Source organism: Triticum urartu, unplaced genomic scaffold, assembly GCF_003073215.2.
Source record: "Triticum urartu cultivar G1812 unplaced genomic scaffold, Tu2.1 TuUngrouped_contig_436, whole genome shotgun sequence".
NCBI classification, from domain to species: Eukaryota; Viridiplantae; Streptophyta; class Magnoliopsida; order Poales; family Poaceae; genus Triticum; species Triticum urartu.
Window position 1 is genome coordinate 1 of NW_024114942.1, and position 24,394 is coordinate 24,394.

Consider the following 24,394-nt stretch of genomic DNA (forward strand, 5'->3'; position numbering starts at 1 on the left):
GTGGTACTTTTAAACTATTTGTGTGTTTTCAGCACAAGTCTCGCAGTGCAACGTCGGACACCTTTAGAGATTCGGCAAAAACATTCTCGGATATTGCTATATATGCATCGGTTTCGAATTGTGTCTTTGGTCAATAGTTGGGTTGCCCGGCTCCTGCGCTTGCCTCCTACGTTCCGCTTTGTTCGGCTAGGTGTGCAAAGGGAGAACCACTGCGATTGTGCTTCCAGCTCACATGGTTAAGCACCTCAGTGGAGAAAGCCGAAAACTGACTGTCACGATAAGCGTAAACTGGTCAGCGATCCGATGACGGTGTTAAATGACGGGCCATTCATAACAATGGCTGAAGTGTTTACGGCTTGACTTCGACTGTCGCTGAACACTACCGGGGGCTATTAACTGGCCTCCCAAACTAAATCCTCGATATTTTGCTCTTACATTAGAGCTGAGGTTTCATGATCATGCTTAGCATGACAACCCAAAGAAAGGAACTGATAGCGGGACTATTTTCTTTGGAAGACATTTATTATGTTAAACAGTAATATAACATATCTCTCTGCGTACCTTTGTTTATAAAGCCGTATGGCCAAATTGCCTTGTTTGTCGTAAATCTTTGCCCTCATAAAGGCTTTATAAAGTAGGACAAACACTCCTCGGCTACGAGCCGAGGAGGTGGAAGCCGATGGTCGGTCAACAAAGTTTTGTACAATGCGGATCCGAGCATTAATGATGTAAAGTACTTGGATACATAGAATCATTACACATAATTTGTGATCTTACTATGGATATCGATCCTTAATTCGGCCACCCGTGCCCGCATTAAGGCTCAAGGGCTACTGGGCTTCGGGCTTATTATTTAAACATATTAAAGGGGCACATCGATCCCCTGATCTGGCGTTGCCACCCGACCAGTGTCTCGGGGGCTACTGCATTGCCTGTTCAATGGAGAAAATTTTAAGTGCAATACAGTTGCCGAGGAGATTTTGATCCTCAGGTTGGTCGGCCGCACCCAACCTGAGTCTCGAGGACTGAGCACGCCGCTTTTTGAGTCCCGAAGTATTTTGCCGAGCTAGGACTTGATCCTCAGGCCGATTTTGTAAATCAACCTGAGTCTCAGCGGCTACTAGGATCAGCGGTCTTACGTCATCCTTCAAGTGCATCTCGGGTTTTAAACCGATACACACCTTGAGGGCTACTGGCTATATATCTCGGCAGAGAATCAATTGCACCCATAAAAAATATTGACAAAAAATCGGCCCACAGTCGGGGTGGTGCACCATCTCGGAAGCAGTTCGGCATAAATCTCAGGCGCTAGTGGCTGGCTCCATAGAGGGCATTTCCGGCATTAAGCTCGGCTAAACTCCTTCAACTTTTTTGTACCAAGATGATCTATGACATCTTGGATATAGTCCGGCGTTGGAGCTTGGACACAGTCCGGCGTTGGAGCTCGGATACATTTTGGCGTTGGAGCTCGGAAGCAGTCCGGCGTTGGTGCTCGGCTGCAAAAGATACCTCGAATGCAGTCCGGCGTTGGAGCTCGGACGCAAGAGGACACTGCCTCCTGGGAACACCTTCAAAACCCGAGGTGTGGCATAAAAATAACAAGGCATTGATAAAGGCTGGAAACTTAAAGGGGCTCCTCGGATACCCGACGTATAAACTTGTCGAATGCATTTCGGCGATCCTCGAGATCGAAGATGAGAAGATTTGTTGAACAAGCTTTCAAGACTGACGACCAAAGATGAAGAACGGTTCGGAAGAATCAAGGAGCGTCCCTAACTTGAAGACCGGTTCAGGGGGCTACTGACGGTGTCCTGGACTAGGGGGTACTCACCATGTCATCTCCCGATCTGTTAGATTCGGCCGAGGACCCCCATGGCCGTATACTCATGGGCTAGTTTGGACAGCTGCCGCATACAAGGAAGATTCCACAAGACTTGGCGATCAAGACAAGGACTCCTCCCCACCGGCGTATTCGGCTAGGACTCTTGTTATCCTAGGCCTCTGGTGCATTATATAAACCGGGCCAGGCTAGTCGATAGATATATACAACAATCATACCATAGGCTAGCTTCTAGGGTTTAGCATCTCTGATCTCATGGTAGATCTACTCTTGTACTACCCATATCATCAATATCAATCAAGCAGGACGTAGGGTTTTACCTCCATCAAGAGGGCCCGAACCTGGGTAAAACATCGTGCCCCCTGCCTCCTATTACGATCCGCCTTAGACGCACAGTTCGGGACCCCTACCCAAGATCCGCCGGTTTTAACACCGACACCCGGCCTTTTTTCCAGGATCTTTTGAGAGCCCGGCCTGAGAGTCATAATTGACCTGTTTGGCATTGCGTTACTACTCGGCCCATATCCAACGACACCTCACTGGCCCAAACAAGTGTACATCATCGAAAAGACACTGAGCTCAAATTATATAACTTGAAAAAAGGAGATATACTCTGAACACTGGAGAATGGTGATGCCCTCATTTAGCCCACCAGTAGTTCGAGACAATAAACAGTTCGAAACAACGATATATACAACATTCAAACACTGACTAGTGGCTACTACTGACATAAACAGCAAGACATGATAGTTCATAAGAAGTCTTGCTACACCACCAAAACGCACCCATCCGCAACGCTCAGACTCTCGTGATCCAGACAAGAATGACATTCTAAACAGAAGCAACTATTACATAGTAAGAGTGACATAGACGAGGATGACCAAATGACAAGGAATATGCATAACAAAAGAAAGAACTACCCATCCAGAACCAGCAGCAAATACAACAAAGTCATTCGAAGAGATGATCCAACACCATCATAATTTGCAGCCCCGCTTCAGCGACCAGTGATCCAGAGACACCAGTACTCCACCCTTTCGATGCAACAGCCCAATTACCTATCAATCTGAAGGCCCGAACCACATCACTACCGATCGTAATTGAGACATCCAAGGATCAAAGTTAATCCGGATGCCTTTGTCATTCTCACCTTCTTTTGGCTGCAGGCTGTATCGTTGACAATCAGGGGAGTTTGCTCCCGAACTCCTAGGGCTCGCCGTGTAGACACAGTTTTCCATAGCAAACAGAGCCTCTCTGCCATCAAGGTCCTTGCCAACGGTGATCTCCAGGTTAATCGGATAATTGAGTCTGAGAAACAGAGAGTGTGAACCAAGGCTGTTTACCCGCCTCCAACTAAAAAATCCTAAAGGCCCCAACAAGCTGGTATCCTGCTCGTAGACGTAACAGCCACTGTCCAGATACTCACGTATTACACGGTGCTTGTATACAGTGGGGTTTTTGCAATATAACTTTTCCGGCTCATGTGTCTGAATGATCAGCAGTCTTTTGTCGTCGTCTGATCGAGCGAGGAACCAGTTGTGCTTCCCTTTTTTTGGCAAAGGTGGTGTGATTACATAGGACAGTAACTGTAGGGACACTGCATCATATCAAAAAGGACAGGCATTGTTAATGTAAGATCAGCATTGTTCAGAGTATGAGTAGGATAATGCAAGAAACAGCATTTATATGTCCCTGTTGGAACTGGGAGGAAAATACAGGGAAATGTATACTGGGCTCGAAAATATAGAAGTGCCATGCATGGTTATACTCATGTTATCTCGCAATCGATTCTTCGCAGGAAACTACCATGTCATGCATGTTATGTAATCATGTTCTGTCCTCACAAACAAATTCTTCAAGGTAACTAACAGACCATGCATTGTTATATACTCGTTTTCTGTGGGCAAAAATTTTGTGAGGATATTATTCTAGCCATTGATTGCTGAAGGGCGAATATAGGTATGTACACATGGTAAGCATTGCAGGATTTCACTACTTCCAAATATACAGTTCTCCATATGCACAATTACTTCCCTAATGTATGGTTAGATGAAACCAACAGTGTGGTGCATGTTTCTACATCATGAAAATGAGGAAACTAACATGAGAGGAAACAGCTTACACGCGCCGTCCTAGCAATACGTGGTGCCATCTGCTTTGTCGATCGTGTATATGATGCCATTGTGTTCAATAGCATCACAGAAGTGTGTATCAGCTTTGACGATGATCCACTGCGAGCCGAGTTGTCTCCAGCTAAAGAAGGCACCGGCGTAAAGATAGGCGAGTCCGCGGTCGAACAAGGCAATTACTTGAAGTCTGCGTAATTCGCATGTCGTGTGGGCACTTGGCAGATTACAATCTTCTGCAAAACAAGGTCCGTCCAACTGACGTAGTAATCTAGATGACTTGGACCGCGATGGTAATACTCTATATAATCCAACGGAGGAAGGATAATCTCATGGGAGGTCTGGAAGTTCACGAGCACCAACTTTTTACCGTCTTCTCTGAAGGCAGCCATCCAGTGGGAGTTCATGCCGACCCAGTACATACCTGCCAAGAAGTTTCGGGCGATGGTGATCGGATCGATGTCGAGGGAAATGATCTACGGTGACCCACTACATACCTGCAAAGAAGTTTCGGCTAATGGAGATCAGATTGAAGTCGAGGGGCATCATGCACGCCTCCGTATCATGGTGAGCGAATCTTGCAAGACCAGATAGCAGCAAGCAGGGTGTCTTGAAAAGTTTAGGCCTCGCTTCGACGATGGTCGTGTGCATGTCCCTCGAGCATGCAGCCAGCTGCAGGGCGCTCAACATATCCATACACGAACAACAGAGGTCGAGGATGTCACTGGGGAGATTGCTCCAATAGCGGCTCATATGGATGCTGCGCGGTTCGCGTTCGGCCATGGTGGAGTTTGGAAGGGGGCTTGATTTACGGGGGAGAAGGATGTCGGTGCTGGAGCGGCTAGCGAGGGAATAGTGGTACTGGGGAGGCGAGTGAGGCGACGGTACACGGGGGCACAGTGAGATGGAGACGGAGAAGGAGATGGAGATGGAGTGGTGCTATGGGAGCGGAGAGAGAGACGAGGCGAGGTGCCAATGTGCTGTACAGCGGCGGTGACAGACTGCACTGTGCATAGGGTGAGGCTGACTTTGGTAACTCGAACACGCCGCCTGGACTAGTGTCAGGCGCAGGGTGTTGTCACTTCACTGTGAGGACCGGATGAATAGTATTTTGACCATCAAGTGTACCACAGTTGTACTACTACTACTAGCAGTAGGTACATGAGTACTCCAGTATTGTATAGCGTAAATAGGTCTCCCGTGCTAGCATGCCTGTTCACTTCATCGTTCAGGTATCATCCATATTGCAAGCAGAACCGAATTCTCATGCATGCCCAATCAACGCTCTGCCGCGATGCATGCAGTGGTCGTTCTGGTGCATCAAGGATGGCATGCAGATCGTTCCACACTTGAGAAGAGGAAAAATGGAAAGGTAGAATGCGGCAGCAGAGGAAGAGAATGCTGGCTAACGAGGCTGGGAGGGGATCGAGCAGGAAGTTAATGCTCCACGCCTAAGGCCTCCTTTGGTTCATAGGATTGAAAAATCATAGGAATAGAAAAGTCATAGGAAATGAGATGACATGCATCTCAAATCCTATGCATAGGAATAGAAAAGGAGATGCCCTTTGATTCACACCATAGGATTTTTTTTCCATTGAGTCTAGGCTAATGTTTATTTTCCTATGAAATGTGGAGGATAGGAAGAATTCCTCCATAGGAATAGGATTTCATTCCTACAAGCCAAAGAGCTCTGAAGGAATTTTTCCTATAAAAATCCTATCCTATGAAAATCCTACAAAATTCCTCCAAACCAAAGGAGGCCTAAAGGTTTTGGGAAAACCTGATTTTCATGAGGTGACTTATACTCACCTAAACGGAGGGAGTATTCCTTAACCGGAGAATGTTGTGTCTCCCACTCACGCGCTCAAAAAAACTACGACACATTTTTTTATCTGTTTGTATAGGTCCCACCTATCAGAAAGGATGGGCACGTACACGAACAGGTACGACTCATCAGTCTACCCGCATAGCCTTTTCGTTTAGTCTACCTAGCCGTCTAATCAACTGCCTGCACGCCACTTCTCCCATTTACTCCTTCTCCATCGGGAACCGATTCTCCTCGGCTTCTTCACCTCCCCTTTGTCTTCATTTGCATCCAAACCCCACTGCATTCACATTGTTTTAACCTCTTTAAATAATCATATACTACTTCAGTTAGACTAGCCATCTAATCCTAATTCTCCAAACCATAGCCCTCTGTTCCAGCGGTTCCAAATGGCGAAAGAGATCAAGATGCAGGTTTTTAGCGTCCAACATGTCCTCGTCGAAGGCTCGATGCGCATAGTTGCCACCGTCACCGTCCACCCAAGGGTTGTTCGGCAGTGGATCAACAATGTATCCAACTCCCTCAAAAAGGTAGAGACGAGGGTCATCGGTCTCGACGCAGAGTACACGGAGCGTGCCCCTGGGAAGATCCAGCGTGCCGCCGTCCTTCAGTTGTGCCTCGAAGATGATGTTTTGGTGTACCACATCATACACTCGCCCTCCATACCAGGTGAGCTTCACGATTTCTTGTCTCGGGAGGACGTATACTTCTGTGGGGCAGCCATCGAAGGGGACAAACAGAAGCTGGAGCCGTACAACCTTGATTTGAAAAGCATCACTGACCTACAAACCAGAATCAAAATTCCTGTAGAATTTTGTGATAAACAGACACCATCCCTATTCGACGTAGCAAATTTTGTGCTCGGTACAAATCTTCAGAAGGGTGACGAGACGGTGGCATTAAGGTCGTCTGGATGGGAGAATTATCCCTTGACGTACGAGCGGACAAAATATGCTGCCCTCGATGCCCGTGTGAGTTTCGAGATAGCTGCAAGGTCCAAAGAGCTTGTTGCGAAGCCGTCTCCCACAGAGAATGAGAAGAAGAAGAAGAAGAAGAAGAAGAAGAAGAAGAAGAAGAAGAAGAAGAAGAAGAAGAAGAAGAAGAAGAAGAAAAGGCTGCACCAGCAGGAGGGCATTATGGATGGATGAACTATTTCCTCTCTTGTAAAAAAATTATTCCCTCTCGGTGTATATTGATATAGATGGACTATTTCGATGGTGTGCATGTCTTTGGAACAGAGTAGTAGCGTGGGTCCGCTTGACTATAAGGAACTATTTATCTGCATATATAGCTTTCTCTGCTACTCCTTCCAGTGATCGGTATGCAGTGCATGTGTCCGTAGACATGACAGCTTGTCCATGGAAGTTCAACTACGGCGACCATCACGTTTCATCTCGCGATTCCCACGACGCCTCTCCAACCCACGGCACCACGCCCCCCGACGTGCGCCTCACCCCTCTCGGCCGCACCGCCCCTCTGCCTTTGTGTGCATGACATGTGGGCCACCTAAAATGCGGCGAGCATCAAGTTTCTACCACAGCCACCCGTGATTCCCACGACGCCGCTCGAACCCATGAAACCACACATCCCCCGACCTGCAGCTCACCCCTCTTGGCCCCACTGCCCCACTGCCTACGGGAGCATTACATGTGGACCAGTCACCTATCAGGTCCACATGTTATTGACTCAAAGGTAGGTGTAGTAAGGCGCTGAAGCTCAGTCCCGACGGCCCTGAGAGGGAAATGTAACTCCTGCGCCAGGGCTTGTGGTGCTCCCGCGGCACGAACACGTGCCAAACTTGAGATTTGTTTCTTTACTATACATGCACGCAACGATTTAATGGACATTGTAATCTCAACATGTGATGGAGAGCTTTAAATTTGAATTTGAAACTTACAAAACGAAAAGATTCAAAAAAAATAAACTGGGAGAGAGGGAGTATATCGTAGGATGTGTCCCATACAAAGTAAGTCCCCTGGTTTGTCACCATGAAGATGCGGTTAGAAAGGAGCACAGCGTCTTCCTACTCGTACGGCAACAAATCGGCCGCAGACAGCATGGTCTGCCTTTGACCGCCATGTGCAAGGTTCGTTCTTTCTTATTCATTCTCAACGTGGTTCCATCGTACCAATTCATGCGGTGGCCCGTTGCATGGCTGATCCCAATGTTGGACAAAGGTTCTACGGGAACGGTGTCACCGTTGTAAATGTTGTGCAAATTGATGTTGGTACCCTCCCGTACATATGCAAGCCAATCTCCACTCGCACCGAGCCTAACCTATGGAACAGTGGGCAGGGGGAGAATTAGGAAATGGACACTGAAGTAGTCTTTAGAATGCATTTACTACGTGATCAAACTCATCTTGCCTGCTCATCGGAGGAAATCCGAGTGCCCCTCAACGTCGGCATCTCAAGGGGCGTCAACTTGCAACTACGGCCACGCCGCGCTGGAGAGAACCCCAAGGAAACATCCTCGTGCGTTCCACGGAACATCAAGATGCATTTGTATGAGTAGTTTATCTTGTGAGAGAAAAGGATGAACGAGGGAAGGCCTCTAGAGATAGAGATGGACACTACTACTACTAATGTGCTGGCCCGTGCGTTGCAATGGATCCAAAGTAGTAGAATAATACTTGTTCACGTGCTTGAAATATAAACACTCTAGTTTTGATATACATGTCTCAGCAGACATCACAGCTTGTCCATGGAAGTTGAACCACGGCGACCATCACATTTCTTGTTTCTATCACTGCCACACCCACACGCGATTCCCACGACGCCGCTCCAACCCACGACACGACGTCCCCCGACGTGGACATGTATCCTCTCACGTGGCTATCATTGCCTTGCCCTGCCTTTCCTTCGCTGACAGGTGGGACCCACGCTTATGGGTCCCACATGTCAGTGACAGAATGGTAGGATTGTTCGCGTCAGGGGATCCTCATCCCCCCGACGTGCCCCTCATCCCTCTCGGCCCCACCGCTCCTCTGCCTTTGTGTGCATGATATACTCCTAATATATTACTCCCTCCGTACCTAAATATTTGTCTTTTTTGAGATTTCAAATGGACTATCACATACGGATTATATAGACATATTCTAGTGTTTCTAGCAAGATGCCTGCGCGTTGCACGAAGTTGATGGAAAAGGTAAGCACAACTTATAAATTGACGAATCGAGTAGTAGTTACAATGATGCATATAATTAAGCAAAGGGATCGCACATGTCGGTATTGACTGGAACGAGAATGCAACAGCACAATAAGAATTAAGGCCACAATGATGCGATCGCAGTAGTGGTTACAGAAGGCAAGAAGAAAGATGGATCCACGAATGTACGACCTCCTCCTCCTCAACTTAGTGCGTCGGGCCACCGATCGGCGGCTAAGGAGCGGCGGCTTTTGTGGCGAGGTTGAGGTGCTTCTTAGCAAAGGCATCCAAGGCTTCCAGCCAGTTGAGGAAGGCCAACCTCGTAGCGTCCTCACTAGCATTGTAGATACCTATGTACATGATTTGCTCGTACACGTGGATGTGTAGGTCGACGAATTCTTGCAGGGTGAGGCGGCTCGCGGCGAGCACGACCTCCAGGTGGACATTCTTCGTGGCGTCGGCGGGCAGTCGCAGGGCCACCAGTGCTTGAAAGAGGTTCCGTCCATGGAGGCTGATTAGGGTGGGAGGCAATGAGGAGCCCGGGCGCGCGGGCTGGAGGAGTATGGCGATGTTGTCCGTGAGCTTCTTGATGACAGTGAACTTGTTGCTGGTGTCAACAATCATCTAGTCCAACTGAGAGTCGTAGTTGGCGTCGACGGCGGTCATCCACTTGCTGGTCTCCAACACCATCTGGAGACGATCCTCGGCGCCATGCCGCAGGACGACATCGTGGACCATCTGGCGCAGCCGCTAGCCGCTCACGCGCATCGCTGCCATGGGTCTGGAGTGAGCGCTTTTGCGCTTAGTGTAGGTGCTTAGGCAAATGCTTAGGTGCATACGATGTGGTAGATGCATTGGAATGGAGGGGTGCCTTTATATGAGGGCAATGAGAGCAAACTGCGTTAAATTCACATCGTGCAGCCACTTTTCTCGGACCTCCTCCCATTACTTCCCTCATGCATTAATTGAGGGGGATGCATTGGTCGTTCAACATATCGGGAACCGCTACTCCCTCCCTCGTCTGCATTAAAGCCGTATCGGGAACTGCACCGCACGCTTTCAAATCGAATACTCCCTCCGTCTAGGTGAGTATTAAGTCATCTTACAAAAACCAAATAGTAAACACATAGGCGTGGTGCATTAACTCTCACGTTGTTTCTTAGGCTAGCCATAGTGGGAGTAACTTAGGTAGTAACTTAACACATCCCAAGACAATTTTGCTTATGTGGCAACTATTTAATGAGGAAAGAGGTGCTTGTGGTAACATAATATGTTACTGTAACATAGCGCTTTAGTCGCTTCGACATAGACGCGAGAAGACAAGGGAGTAGGCTGCAGCAAACGTAGGGTTGTGTGATTTGACAGCAAGGTACTATTGGACAGGTGGGGCCCCATGATTTGACTTACCATTATCATTTTAACTGCGGCGCTACGACCGGCGTGAGTCTCCCAGATTCCTGGCCACCTCCATACAGGTCCCTCTCCCAATGCTCCACCATGTAGTAGAGGCTGGCTCTTGCATGAGAGCCCACTTCTCCACTTTTTCCTTGCCTCTATTTCCTCCACATATGCAAAAATACCATGTAAAGCGCACTATTGTACTTACTTTTACTTGCTCCTACAGGTGCTTGAGCTTGCCACATAGGCATAAAGTCCGATGTGGCAAGTTATTCAAGAAGACAGAGACTAGTTTGGTGATCCAAGGAAGAAACGGTGCTGAGCGCTTGTACCTAGGTGAAAAGACAATTTTGAGTCTATAGCTAATTAAATGAAGCAAACTTAGCAACACCATTTCATTGGAAGAGGTCACTCCTTGGCAAATGCAATAGTACTCCATGTGTCCCATAATATAAGAACGTTTTTGGCACTACACGTGTCAAAAATGTTCTTATATTATGGGACGGAGGGAGTACGAAGAAAGAGATAGAGAGGAGTAAAAAAATACACTTATAGCCAACCTTGTTGTAGTATGAGTGACAAAGTGATGACTATGTATAACATGCCAAACATCAGATAGCCTAACGCACCGTGTTAAATCTCCAAGGGCGCGACCGCACGAGCGACGCGATGGTCGTGGTAGGTGCGACCACGATACGGGCTGCTGGCAGCCCTTGGATCTGAGATCAAACGGTCGCATGCTAAGTTGCTGAAAATTTGTAGAATAACCCTCCAGGATAGGATATTCACCCATAGGTCTAGAATCACGCCATGCAACCGTTTGATCTCAGATCCAAGGGCTCTCGGAAGCCCGTATCATGGGAGAATGGAAAGCCACTACCCTGTTGTTCGCACGCTGGCAGTTCGGTCCTACTCGTCCCCGCACGTCCTTAAATACTATGGTGGTTCGCTCCTAGTCGTCCCGTCCATTCACATTACGGCAGTTCCACTAATCCTAACCCTCCTCCCAAATCCATGGCGTCCCAAATCTCCAGGATCGGCAGTGAGTACAAGGTTAGAACCATCACCGGCGATGATTTCGACATCATCTACACCCGTTCTTCCGTGACGGTGAAAGGATGCCTTTCTCGCTTCAGACGCATGTTCGAAAACTCAGATGATGAGTGGGTCACTGGGCTAGATGTTGAGTACACCACAGTCCTGGGACGAGAGAAGGATCTAAAGGACGAAGAGAGGAAGAAGCCCGCCGTGATCCAGGTTTGCGTGCATGACATATGCTTGGTCTACCACATATGCCATGCCGACGTTGAGTGCCAGGATTTTAAGGACTTCCTCGAGAGCAACCTAGTCAAATTCGTTACTGTAGACTTTGGTAACGACAAAGAAGTCCTGTGTCGGATAGGCCTCGTTGTAGGCAACACCTTCGACCTCCAGAAGAATCGGCTGGTGTCCTCTCTTCAGCCTTCAATGCTGACTGGCAGGAGCCATGGTTCATCCTTCATACGGTAAACTGGAGAAACCTCCATACACGTTTCATCGTCATGCATGGCAGCGGAATGTACTAGATATAGACCACATCCAGTACACTACAATGGATGGCTACCTTTGCTTCAATATCTACAAGGGTTGGATGAAGAGCAATAGCCAAGTGTGCAGTTCAAGCAAAGAAGTATCGGCCAAGAGGAAGAGGGACAAGGACGAAGTCGAGGACGTGGACGAGGACTCTGAGTAAGGTGGCAGTGTCGTTGCTCATGGTGGTTCTAATGCAGTGTCTACCGGAATAGTTGCAAAGTTTAATTTCATGTGTGCTTAATTTAATTTGAGGGGTGTGTTGTGCTGAGCCCCCAGCAGAACTATGTTATGTTTCTTCTTGTTACTTTAACTCTTCAGTACGTACATACAAGTATTTATTACATTTCATATTTTAGTTGGTACAGTACTACCACTCGTTTCTTCACATTATATACGTACAATTTATATGGCCAACATCAGATAGCTAGCAGTTTAGTTGTCAAAGAATTTCAGGGTGCTTAGTTTTGTCAGAGAATTCCAGGGTGCTTAGTTTTATTTGAGGGGTGGGTTGTGCACTTGTGCTGGACACCATTATTGTGACAAGCCTTTTTAATAGTACTATATGCATAATTTGGCGACGAGCGCTCTCTATATGTACCACCTTTTTTTTAATTTCAAGTTTTGCTCCATGGCGCAATCCATCGATACTACTACTGTACAAAAGTGGAGTATATACATTTTTTTAAAGGCTAGAGGGCGAGGCAGTCTAGCTCGGTCGGTGTCACGATACGCGAGGGCCTTTGTGATTTGATGGCTCATTATTGTTGTCAAATCGAATAGTACTGCGCCGCCCGCTGCACGCCCGGCGCCTCCATTAAACCCCTTCGTTAAACCCGCATGCAAACCGAGAATCCTACTCCGGCCACACGTCCGTTCTTGAGCGGGCTGGAATTAAACGCAACACCGGCCGAGCTCCTCCCATCCGCCCTCAGTTTAAACGAGGCCAGACGCCGGCCAAGCTCCTACCATCCGCCCTCTATTTACACGAGGCCAGACAGACAGCGGGCAAGAATCGCACCCCTCTGTCGCTCCCCCATCTCCTTCACCATTTTCTCCACTCCTCCAATGGCTTCCGATGAGCCGTTCTCCGGCATATTACCCGGCTGGGTGGCCCGCCGAGCCCTCCGGATACGGGCGAGGCCGCTCCGTGCTTCACCAACCTCGCTTGGCCCGACGGAGCCAGTTGCCGCCCCAAGCAGGCACGTGGTTCAGCAACTCGCCGCTCCAGTTCAGGTCGATGAGGAGTGGCGAGTTGCTCCACGCCGGCACGGTGCTGAGCACGCCGGTACGGGCGCCGTCGCTGCCGCGTCGTACCACGCTACCAGTGTCTGCGGGGGCCGTGCCTCCCGTGTCTGTGGGCGTGCCTCCCGTGCCTGCGGCAGCGCCATGCAGGCAGAGACAGAAGCCGGGTGCGTGGAGAGCGACGAGTCGGTGGCCAGCTTCTCCGTGTCCGCCGCCATCATCGAGGAGAAGTAGAACACGGGAGGCCGCCACCACTTGGGACCCATGAAGGCCACCGCCGAGGCGATGACCGCGGATTCAGGTGGTTTCTTTGCTGCTTCATCTCTTCCGAGGACCTTCGTCGACCCCGCAAGTGTCTGACGTACATGAGGAAGACAAAGGGATCCGCGGGCGGCCATTTAGATTATGTACTCCCTCTCCAGCTGGCGGGGACTTTTTTTTCTAAGAATGGATAAATTGTATGTATCTACAACTAAAATTAAGTCTAGATACATCCATTTCTAGGACAAGTATTTCCGGACGGAGGGAGTATTAATTATACAAGAGAGCCGGATTGGCACCTCTTAGTTCATGTAAATGTAATGAAATCCATGATGTTTATATGAAGATCCGGCTTTTTTATACGAAATCCTTCATGCTTATATGAAATCAGTCTATGTTTGCATGAATTTCATCTGGTTGGTTAGAGTTGTAAAAATGTATGCCGCTGGCGTTTGATGTCGTCCTCCGCTTAAGGAAGCGGGAGGAAATTTGCCGGCTGCCGTTGGAGAGGCTCTTTATGCTGGAAATAATAGAGTGACATCCAATCCATTTGAGCTAATTGCCTGTATGATTGTCCCTCTATAAAAAGTTAATTGCATGCACAGTGTACACGTGACTTGCAGGGTGGCTACAGCTTCGTACAGAAAGTTAAAAAGAAATAAGTCCATCCTTAATCTTGTATTCTAAGTACTCTGTGGGTTCCACTGTTAGTACAGTGGCGAAAGAAGTATATATCAAATAAGTAGAGTAATATATATTATAAAAATATAAAGTTAAAAGACAGAATACGAACTCATGTCATCGCGTTGCGAGCATCCGGCGCTAACCAGCCCAGCACATTTTTGTTGTAGACCATGCTGGAGATATATCTCCATGTTTACTCTTATATATACTCCATTCGTTCCTAAATATTTGTCTTTTTCAGATTTCAAATGGACTACCACATACGGATGTGTATGTAGACATATTTTAGAGTGTAGATTCACTCATTTTGCTCTGTATGTCTTTTCAGGAAGGGGTCAGATTTGTCCTTGCTTTATTTATGAGGTATCCAGATGGCACTGCCCCGCCAAGAAAAGAGGGTAACATCAAAATTATGGACTACTTTTTTGAGTATGTTGGTAAGGTCCGGTCATAGTCACTTGTTGAAATCTCTAAAAAGACAAATACTCCCTCCGTCCGGAAATACTTGTCATCAAAATGGATAAAAGGAAATGTATCTAGACGTATTTTAGTTTTAGATACATCTCTTTTTATCCATTTTGATGACTAGTATTTTCGGACGGAGGGAGTAGAAAAAGAGTTGGTGATGATGGTGTGCGTGCCATCCTGCAATATAGGCCGTCGGATTTATATCTAACAGATAGGAAAGAAACTATGGCAATTTTGCAAAAATATACCCACACGTCTCTCCACATTCGCAAATAAGGCCTTCCCTCGTTCAACCTTTTCTCTCACAAGATAAACTACTCATACAAATGCATCTTGATGTTCCGTGCAACGCACGGGTAGCTAGCTAATTTCTTTTAAAATAGTTGCTGTGATAATTGGGTTGAAGTGATATATTTTATGTCTGCCCCGAATGACTTCAGATTCACTAGTAGTAACAAAGAAAAGGTTGCCTTGTTAATTAATAGAAAACAGGGTGAAAACTATCACATGAGGCCGGTAAAAACAAGGCACACTGGGTTCAACGTCATCGTCACTACAGTTGTGCGCGTGCGAGAAGTCTACATATCGAGGGGGCTACCGAGCGAGGCACCGAGACACAATGTTTGAGAGAGAAACCAATTGATAGGTTATGATCAGATCGAGTTGTCACCCTTCTGCTGTCATTGTTGGGGGGAGGGAGAGAAAGACTATTGAGAGTGTGTGCGGTAGACACAGAGGCACAACTAGCGAGTGTGTGTGTGTGTGTGTGTGTTTGAAAGAGGAGTAGATAGATTATTATCAAGATCGATGTGCCACCCTACTCCTTCGGTGCCGGGTAGTGTGTGTGTGTGTGTATGTTTGAGAGAGAAGCCAGTCGATAGATTAGTATTAAGATCGAGGTGTCACCCTACTCCTTCGGTGTTGGGAAGTGTGGGTGTGTGTGGGGGGGCAGTGACACTCACATATATCTACTCTTATAAAAAAAACAGAGTTGGTGATGATGGTGTTCCTGCCATCCTGCAATATAGGCCATCCGATTTATATCCGACGGACAGGAAGGAAACTATGGCAATTTTGCAAAAAGATACCCACACCCCTCTCCGCATTTGCAAATAAGGCATTCCCTCGTTCATCCTTTTCTCCCACAAGATAAACTTCTCATACAAATGCATCTTAATGTTCCGTGCAACGCATGGGCATCTTGCTAGTAGGGAGAAGGAGTTTGTGTGACACATATCTAGCTATATTAAGGGATAGGTAGATAGCATATGTGTGAGAGACATTAGTGGCTGTGGGTGGGCGGAATTAAAGGGGTGGGCGTGTTAGACATAGAGAGCGTGTGTGTTTCTGTGTGAGAGACTTGTAGGACGGGGTAGAAAGACGAATTTAACCCTGATGGAGGGAGAGAAATACACGAAGTGCACGTGTGTGATTCCGATGCCCACAGGGAAATGAGATATGTATGCGTGTGAGGGAGATTACACAATTCATTGACGTATCACTATCTAGCGATCGTGGACGTGCATCGCTTGAACATAAGTCAATATCGACTTCATATCGTGGCCAAAGGTACAATATCGATTCAATGCTATAAAGGTTGGACACTCACATATCACATTTTTTTTCTATTTAAATAAGCCTTTTTAGTTGTGCATGCCAAAGTTACAGTGATGTTTCTTCAAACAACCAATGTAGCTATCATGAACATGCACCGTTGTTACTCTTGCATTCAAATTCATTAGTCTTGGATGATTTAAGTTTCTATTTTGAAGTAATATATGTAATATTCATATATGAATTCAACGGGTACACAATTTATGAAATGGAGGCTACGTAATCATATGAGGTAACACTTTTAAGTAGCTGACTACAATATCCATTTCTTTTTGTGCGCCTCTACACTAACACGTCAATGCATTATGTTTAAAGTAAATAACCAATGGCACTAAATTATCTATTTACACGAGAAATACATAGGTTGAGTGTTTGATCCCTTTTTTGTGGACGCGCCACTACACCCATACGATTGGCCGCGCCCGTGTGAACGTCCAAATTATCGGCACATCATCCCGAGTTATTGTCTTTTTTCTGGGGTGGACTTCACACCAGTTATTAACTGCTCATGCGTGCCCCGTGTACACAGTCTAGCATGACCTTCCCGCTAGCACGGTCCAAAATTAGTTGAAACTGGATACGAACGATCCCGCGGGCGGCAAAATCTCCCGCCTCCTTCTAAAATTTCTGCCACCTTAGTCTTTAGCATGCGAAATCCCCCTTTTGTCCTTGGTGCACGGAGACCAACAGTTACAATACCGCCCTCATCTACATGATAGGTCGGGGCTGCTTTGGTAACTTCTGGTTCCCCCACTACACGGCACCCCCATTTCCTCTCCCCCTCCCGCAAAAACGACTAACTACACGGCAAGCCGTCTGTACTTCATCCCCCTTTCTCCCCTCCCCTCTCGAAACCCTAGACTGCTCATCCACCGGCGTACCATAGCCCATTCACTGCCAGCGGCGTCCACCTCGCCGGATCTGCTTCTGCGGCCGCATCTACCCCTCCCACCTCCCCTAGAAACAAGTAGACTGCTCATCCACCACTGTACCACAGCCCATTCAGTGTCGGCCTTGTCCACGGCGCTGGATCTGCTTCGCCGGTACTCTCGTCAACCGCCGTGCATCTGCAGCAGCTCATTCGTACTCCCCACTGGAGACGCTTCGTCCACACACCCCAGAGCCGCCCCACCGATGCCCCCGTCGATGGCCTCTGATCCTCTTCGCCGACACCTTCCTCAACCCTACCGGAGCCGCTTCGCCGACACCTTCCTCAACCCTATCGGAGTAGCTTCGCCTATACCATTCTCAACCCTACCGGGGCCGCTTTGCCAACTCACAAGTCCACGGCCTCAGATCCGCTTCCTCGCACCCTCATCCAACCTACCGGAGCAGCTTCTGACGCCCCATCCACGACCGCAGATCCGCATCGTCGACACCACCCTTAACCCAACCACCGGAGCAGCTTCTGACGCCCCGTCCATGGCCGTAGATCCGCATCGTCGACACCATCCTTAACCCAACCACTAGAGCAGCTTCACCTACGCCCTCATCCGCGGCCATAGATCCGCTTCGCCCACACCGTAGTCCACCCTACCGGAGCCGCTCCACAAATGCCCTACTCGACGGTTCTAGACTCCTTACCGGACCCCGACAGCCAGCGCAACGCATCACCCTCGATGTTTCTAACCTGATTCCCATAGTCTGGAGAGATGCCAAGCACCCGCCACGGCCTAGGTACTTGTCACCTTTAAACCCGTCCAGCATCACCTGCCCGATGTACTTCAAATATACTAACCGGTCATTGTTACCTGTTATGCAGCTGGCAAAAACTACAAGGATGATGTTTCTTCTGGATCTAACAGCTTGGCCAACCAAGATCCTGGACTGAGGCATTGCTATGATCTTGTAAGTGCGTCTCTCTCTCTTGTATTGTTTTGTGCCTGCCAGCGTGCTTTGCTAGGATTTTTGACTAGTAATCCCTTTGTGCAGACAATGATTTCTACTACTGGCTGCTAAATTAGATATGTAGATGTCATACATGATACTACCTCGTACCTCCGTTCCTAAATATAAGTCCTTCTAGAGATTCCACTATAGGCTACATACGGAGCAAAATGAGTGAATCTACACTCGAAAATGCATCTATATACATCTGTATGTGGTCCATACTGGAATCTCTACAAAGACATATATTTAGGAACAGGGGCAGTACATTACACAAAATCGTAGGTGGCATGTAGGAATTCCAGTGCGCTACATTAGGCTCCCTTAGAGTGCCTGCTAGTCCAGCATACAGAGTCATGGCTAGTTTATGGTATGCACAATTGTTAATTGGTGATTTAAATATGCGCAAGGGATATGCAATGTAGTATCATGTAGAGATGTCTGAAATTAGCCGTGTCAACTTGTAGATAGGGTTACACAATGAAAAAGTACAAGATGTATGTGGCAATTTCATGGAACATCGCAAAAAAAGGAGAGGCAGCGGTGAGCCTATACAGTGTGCTATGGTACGTCACTCCTCCATTGCAATCATCGTGACATGTTATTTGTATGCCAGTTCTATTAGCCAAGTTTCTTAGGGACAGTTATTATGAGTTATCCTAAGAAAATAAGCACCTATGAATATAAGTTCCATGTATGCCAGTTCTATTAGCCAACCAGTTCTTTTCATTGCGTTTTCAGCTTATCTTTGGTATGATCAGTGGAAAGTCTAGATTGCATTATATTTTTCATTTTGCTGCCCATATGGAAATTAATTTGACTTGCAAACATCACAAATTGAACCCAGTGCAGTAATTAATATGATAGGAAAACAGACCATCAGTATTTGCTCAAAATGCAAATACAAAGATACCATCTACTTGGCACAATCTACTTTGGTCAATGTTTTCCATAGAGATCCCATTGCCTAATTTAAACGAAGAACGCATGACCCACATTTAAATGAAGAACAATTATTTATTGAAATTCGATGGTCCAAGTGGCTGGTTATTATCGTATAGCAGCACCACCTGAATGCATCATATAGCAGCAGCAGCAGCTCATAGCAACTCATCATATAGCAGCAGCAGTCTGCAATTCATCATATACCAGCAGCAGCTCATAGCAATTCATCATATAGCAGCATCAGGAGCAGCTCATAGCAATTCATCATATAGCAGCAGTAGGAGCAGCTCATAGCAATTCATCATATAGCAGCAGCAGGAGCAGCTTGTAGCAACTCATCATATAGCAGCAGCAAGAGCAGCTTGTAGCAACTCATCATATAGCAGCAGCAGCTCATAGCAATTCATCATATAGCATCAGCAGCTCATAGCAACTCATCATACAGCAGCAGCAGCTCATAGCAATTCATCATATAGCAGCAGCAGGAGCAGCTCATAGCAATGCATCATATAGCAGCAGCAGAAGCAGCTCATAGCAATTCATTGTATAGTGGATCAGAATGAAAATTTAGCAAAAAATCGGAGGAGATCCTCACCTTGTTGGATGAGCTCATCCTTCAACAGCACCTCAAGGCCATGGCCTGGGAGGAGGGGAGGGGGAATAAGGTGCCTTCTGCCGCAGTGTGGCATCAGCCGTAGTTGTGCAGCGCCCGCTGGAGTAGTGCGTTGGACGAACCACAGTGGAGCAGCTGCTAGAGACCATGAGAATGAGGGGCGACGCCAGAGGGAGGACAAGCCAGGGAGATTTGCCCCTACCCGCAGGCCATGTAGCCTAGCTGGACATAGCATCATCGAGGACAAGGCCAGATGGGACTAGTGGCGACGGCTCGCTGGAGGAACCCTAGTGCTGCAGGCAGGGGATCGAGGTAGAGGGAAAGGGGAGAGGAGATGCAAGCGGGCAGGGCAATGAATGCTTGCGTGTTTGTTTTTACTTGAGGGTCAGGTGTGACACAGGCGTCAGCAGTTGCATTTTGAGTGTAATATAGGCAGACAACAGAGTCATTTCACTATTCCCCTTCCCTTCAATTTTTAGTGAGGTTCTACCTGAAACACCCCCCATCCAAAGCGAAATTAGTTAAGCCCAAGCCCATAACTCAAAAATGACTTCTTTACATCTTTTATGGCTTATTTTGACAATATGCCCTGAAAAGGCGGAATCGAACTGGCCCTTAACCTGCAATTCAATTGTGCGTGCAATGATGAATCACTCCTGCCTGCTATCTGTACATTTAGGCATCATCATACATGGCATAACCTAATACATGTGCATTCCATTGTAGAATCTGGAATATGCAATGTTTATGTTAGTTCATACATTGCACATGATGTTTAAATGCCCCTTAAATCTGGTCAGTCAAGTGATGGTCTTTAAGCCTCCTTCTTTGCTTCTTTTGTTGATATGTAAGATTTGCTCACACTTCTGTTCAATTGCTTGTTTGCATCAGCCAGCCATACTAGGACTGTTTGCTTTGATTACTTGTTGTTCTTGACCTAACACTCTAACAGAGCTTGTCAACGATTTAAACACTAAGGGCTGCTGTAGTGGGGCCTTGCCTAACTCATAGGTGGCATAAAGGTTTGGCTGTACACTACATTAGGCTCTCCAAGAGTACTTGGAGATCCAGTTCGAAGGTATGCCTAGTTTTTACATAGTAAATGCTCATTTCATTGTGTGCAAGTGCAAGAGATGCGGCATGTTTCATTATGTGGTGTTGTTTTGTTATAATCTCATCCTTTTGTGTTCACAGACTGGAAAGTATGCATATTTATCTTCCAAGGAGACGAGTAACTAGTTTGTGTCACCTTGCAGAGGGGGTGCAATGAAGATAAGATTGAGGATTTCCAAGTACAAGATGTTAGGAAGGAGCCTTGCAAGAGAAGTAGGAGCTGCGCTGAGCCTCTTCAACCTGCTAAGGTAAGTCACTGTATGCAACTCAACAGTTCAATTCCTTGTTTGTTTCAGGCATAGTTAATTTTCTCTTTTCAATTGCTTTATTTGTCCTCAGTTAATGAGATGCCCAAATAATCATGCCTAATGTTCGGTACTTGTATCACTATTAGTTGACATAATTAAAGGCCTTACCATTTAATTACTCTGCCAAATTGTGCCTGAAGCTTTGAAGTCTATTAACCAACTATTATTGCATGAGCCTCACAATCTAGTTTATACTATGCTAATGATTGCATAGTTTTTCCTGCTGTAGTATGTTTGTATGAAACCCTCTGTTGTTCATTATGCTCCCTAAGACTTTAATTGAGGCACAGAATGGCCAACTGCTTGCTTACTTATACGCAACATGCTGTCTAAATTTGTAACTTGTCTGTGTTTTCGATTGGGACCCAACATCATGCTCCTCAGGTGAGCTAAGATGGATTTCTGTATGCAGGCTACACAGACTATCTTTTTTATAATTTTTAAAATATCACCTCCTTATGCTTCATGACGTGTAACATTTTTTTAAAGTGACATGTAACATTATTGTTAGTCATGTTTTGCCATGTAGTACAAAATAGTGTCTTGTTCGCTTCACTGTTGTAACTATATTTTTGCCCTAGTCATGTGTACTTACAGAAACATTTCAGGATGAAGTGGCATCAACACAAAGATCTGCGAGCAGTGCGGCATGGCCGTTACCGAATGATTATGGATTGGAATTGGAATGTGCTGATGTTCTCGAGCATCAACTAGAGGTGGCAAGACAACATGTACATGATTGTCAACGTATAATCAACAAGTTGAGACTAGACATGCAGGTATTAGATGCAGGAGTCAAAAAAATGAAACAAGACACTAAGGTAACCATGAAGGAATTGGAGATTTTGCAGACTAAAATTTTTGCTATCTGAATCCGGCCAATCCTATTTTCTGAAGAGATTATAGTTCAAATGGAGTTAAGTTGATGCACGTCCATGATGTATGAGCTATATTTGCCCAGTGTATGTAATTTGTTGTTTGTGTATCTTTATTATCACCTGTGCCGAACCATAATGCCCAGTGGGTATAATCGGCTGTAATTTCTTTATTGTATAGTGTAGGATTATTCTACCTTTCTATGCCTTGATCTCTTTGTTGTAATAGTGTAGTCTTTATTGTATACGAACAGACGAACGCTCGCTAAATAAATAAATTAGAAAAACCGATCGACTTTAAAAAAACCAAAACTAAAAAAACCGACGAAAAAACCGAACGGTTTTTCGAGAAAAAGAACGGCGGCATGGATTTCGAGGCGACCTCGGGCGGCGGGTCGGCGAGGCAGCGGGCGGCGGCTCCGGCGACGGCGCGGCGGGCGGCGGCGTGCGGCGGCGGCGCGAGCTACGGTTTGGGGGCGGCGGCGGCTGGGCTGGCTTCGGCCTCGGGCGCCCCGGCTTATAAAGCCTGCCGGGCCAGAGTCCCAGGCGGACACGGCCCGGTTAGGTCGGTTGCCCTTTTTTTAATAATAATAATTACGCGCCAGAAGAAAAATAAAAAGAAATACTAAGCGGACTCCAAAAATCCCGAAATAAATTTTCCCGAGCTTCTAAAATCAAGCCGCACAAGGTGAACATTTATTTGGGGCCTAAATGCAATTTTGAAAAACGCACATTTTTCCTAAATTCAAATAAAATAACGAAAAACTCTGAAATAAAATCTTATTTGATTTTATTATTAAATCCTCAATACTTCTTTATTTTGGGAAAGTCATTTTATTCCCTCTCTCATACTTTTGTTATAGAAATAATTGATGATAAAATAATTAAAATCAAATGATCCTATTCTCAAAATTTGAGAAAACTCAAATATGAAAATTATGAATTCCCCAACTCTCTCCGTGGGTCCTTGAGTTGCATAGAAATTTCTAGGATCAAACCAAAAGAAAAATAAAATATGATATGCATTGATGATCAAGTGTATAACATTCCAAATTGAAAATTTGGGATGTTACAAACCTACCCCCCTTAAGATGAATCTCGCCCTCGAGATTCGGGTTGGCTAGAAAATAGGTGAGAGTGGTCATTGAGCAAATCTTCCTCTCGTTCCCAGGTGGCTTCATCCTCCGTGTGGTGGCTCCACTGAACTTTACAAAACTTGATAACCTTGCTGCGAGTGACTCGGCTGGCAAACTCGAGAATCTTAATTGGTTTCTCCTCATAGGTCAAATCGTTATCCAACTGAATTGTTTCCAATGGCACTGTGTCTCTCAAGGGTTTGTCAGCCATCTCCGCGTGGCACTTCTTCAACTGAGAAACGTGGAACACATCATGAACTCCTGACAATCCTTCGGGCAATTCCAACTTGTAGGCCACTTCTCCCATACGCTCCAAAACTCGATATAGTCCTACAAATCGTGGCGCTAACTTTCCCTTAACACCAAAACGCTTTCTTCCCCGAAGTGGGGATACTCGAAGATAAGCTCTATCTCCAACTTCGTAAATAGTCTCCTTGCGTTTAGAATCTGCATAACTCTTCTGTCTGGACTGAGCTACCTTGAGCCTATCGCGAATCAATTTCACCTTCTGTTCAGACTCTTTAATCAAATCAGGCCCAAACAACTGGCGGTCTCCAACTTCGTCCCACGACAACGGTGTCCTGCACCTCCTTCCGTACAAAGCTTCGAAAGGGGCCATCTTTAAACTGGTTTGGTAACTGTTGTTGTAAGAAAACTCTGCATATGGCAAATTGTCGTCCCAACTAGATCCGTAATCTAGCGCACAAGCTCTCAGCATATCCTCCAAAATCTGATTGACTCTCTCGGTCTGTCCATCTGTCTGTGGATGAAAAGTTGTACTGAATTCTAGCCTAGTACCCAAAGTTTCATGCAACTGCTTCCAGAATTTTGAGGTAAACTGGGTTCCTCTATCTGATACAATACTCCTCGGAACTCCATGCAAACATACGATCCTGGTCATGTATATCTTTGCCAACTTAGCGCTGGTGTACGTGGTCTTTACCGGGATGAAATGAGCTACCTTCGTCAACCGATCGACTACAACCCAAATCGAGTCATAGCCTGAACGAGTCCTGGGTAATCCCGTGATAAAATCCATGCCTAACTTATCTCACTTCCATTCGGGTATCGGCAATGGTTGTAACAATCTTGCTGGCTTCTGATGCTCTGCCTTTACTCTCTGACACACATCACAAACTGCTACATACTCCGCAATATCCTTCATTCCGGTCCACCAGAAAATATCCTTTAAATCCAAATACATCTTGGTATTTCCTGGGTGACTCGAATATGGTGAATCGTGTGCCTCTTGCAGAATTAGCTTCCTAATCTCTGGGTCATTGGGCACATAAACACGGTCTTCAAACCATAGGGTGTCGTGCTCATCCTCACGAAATCCT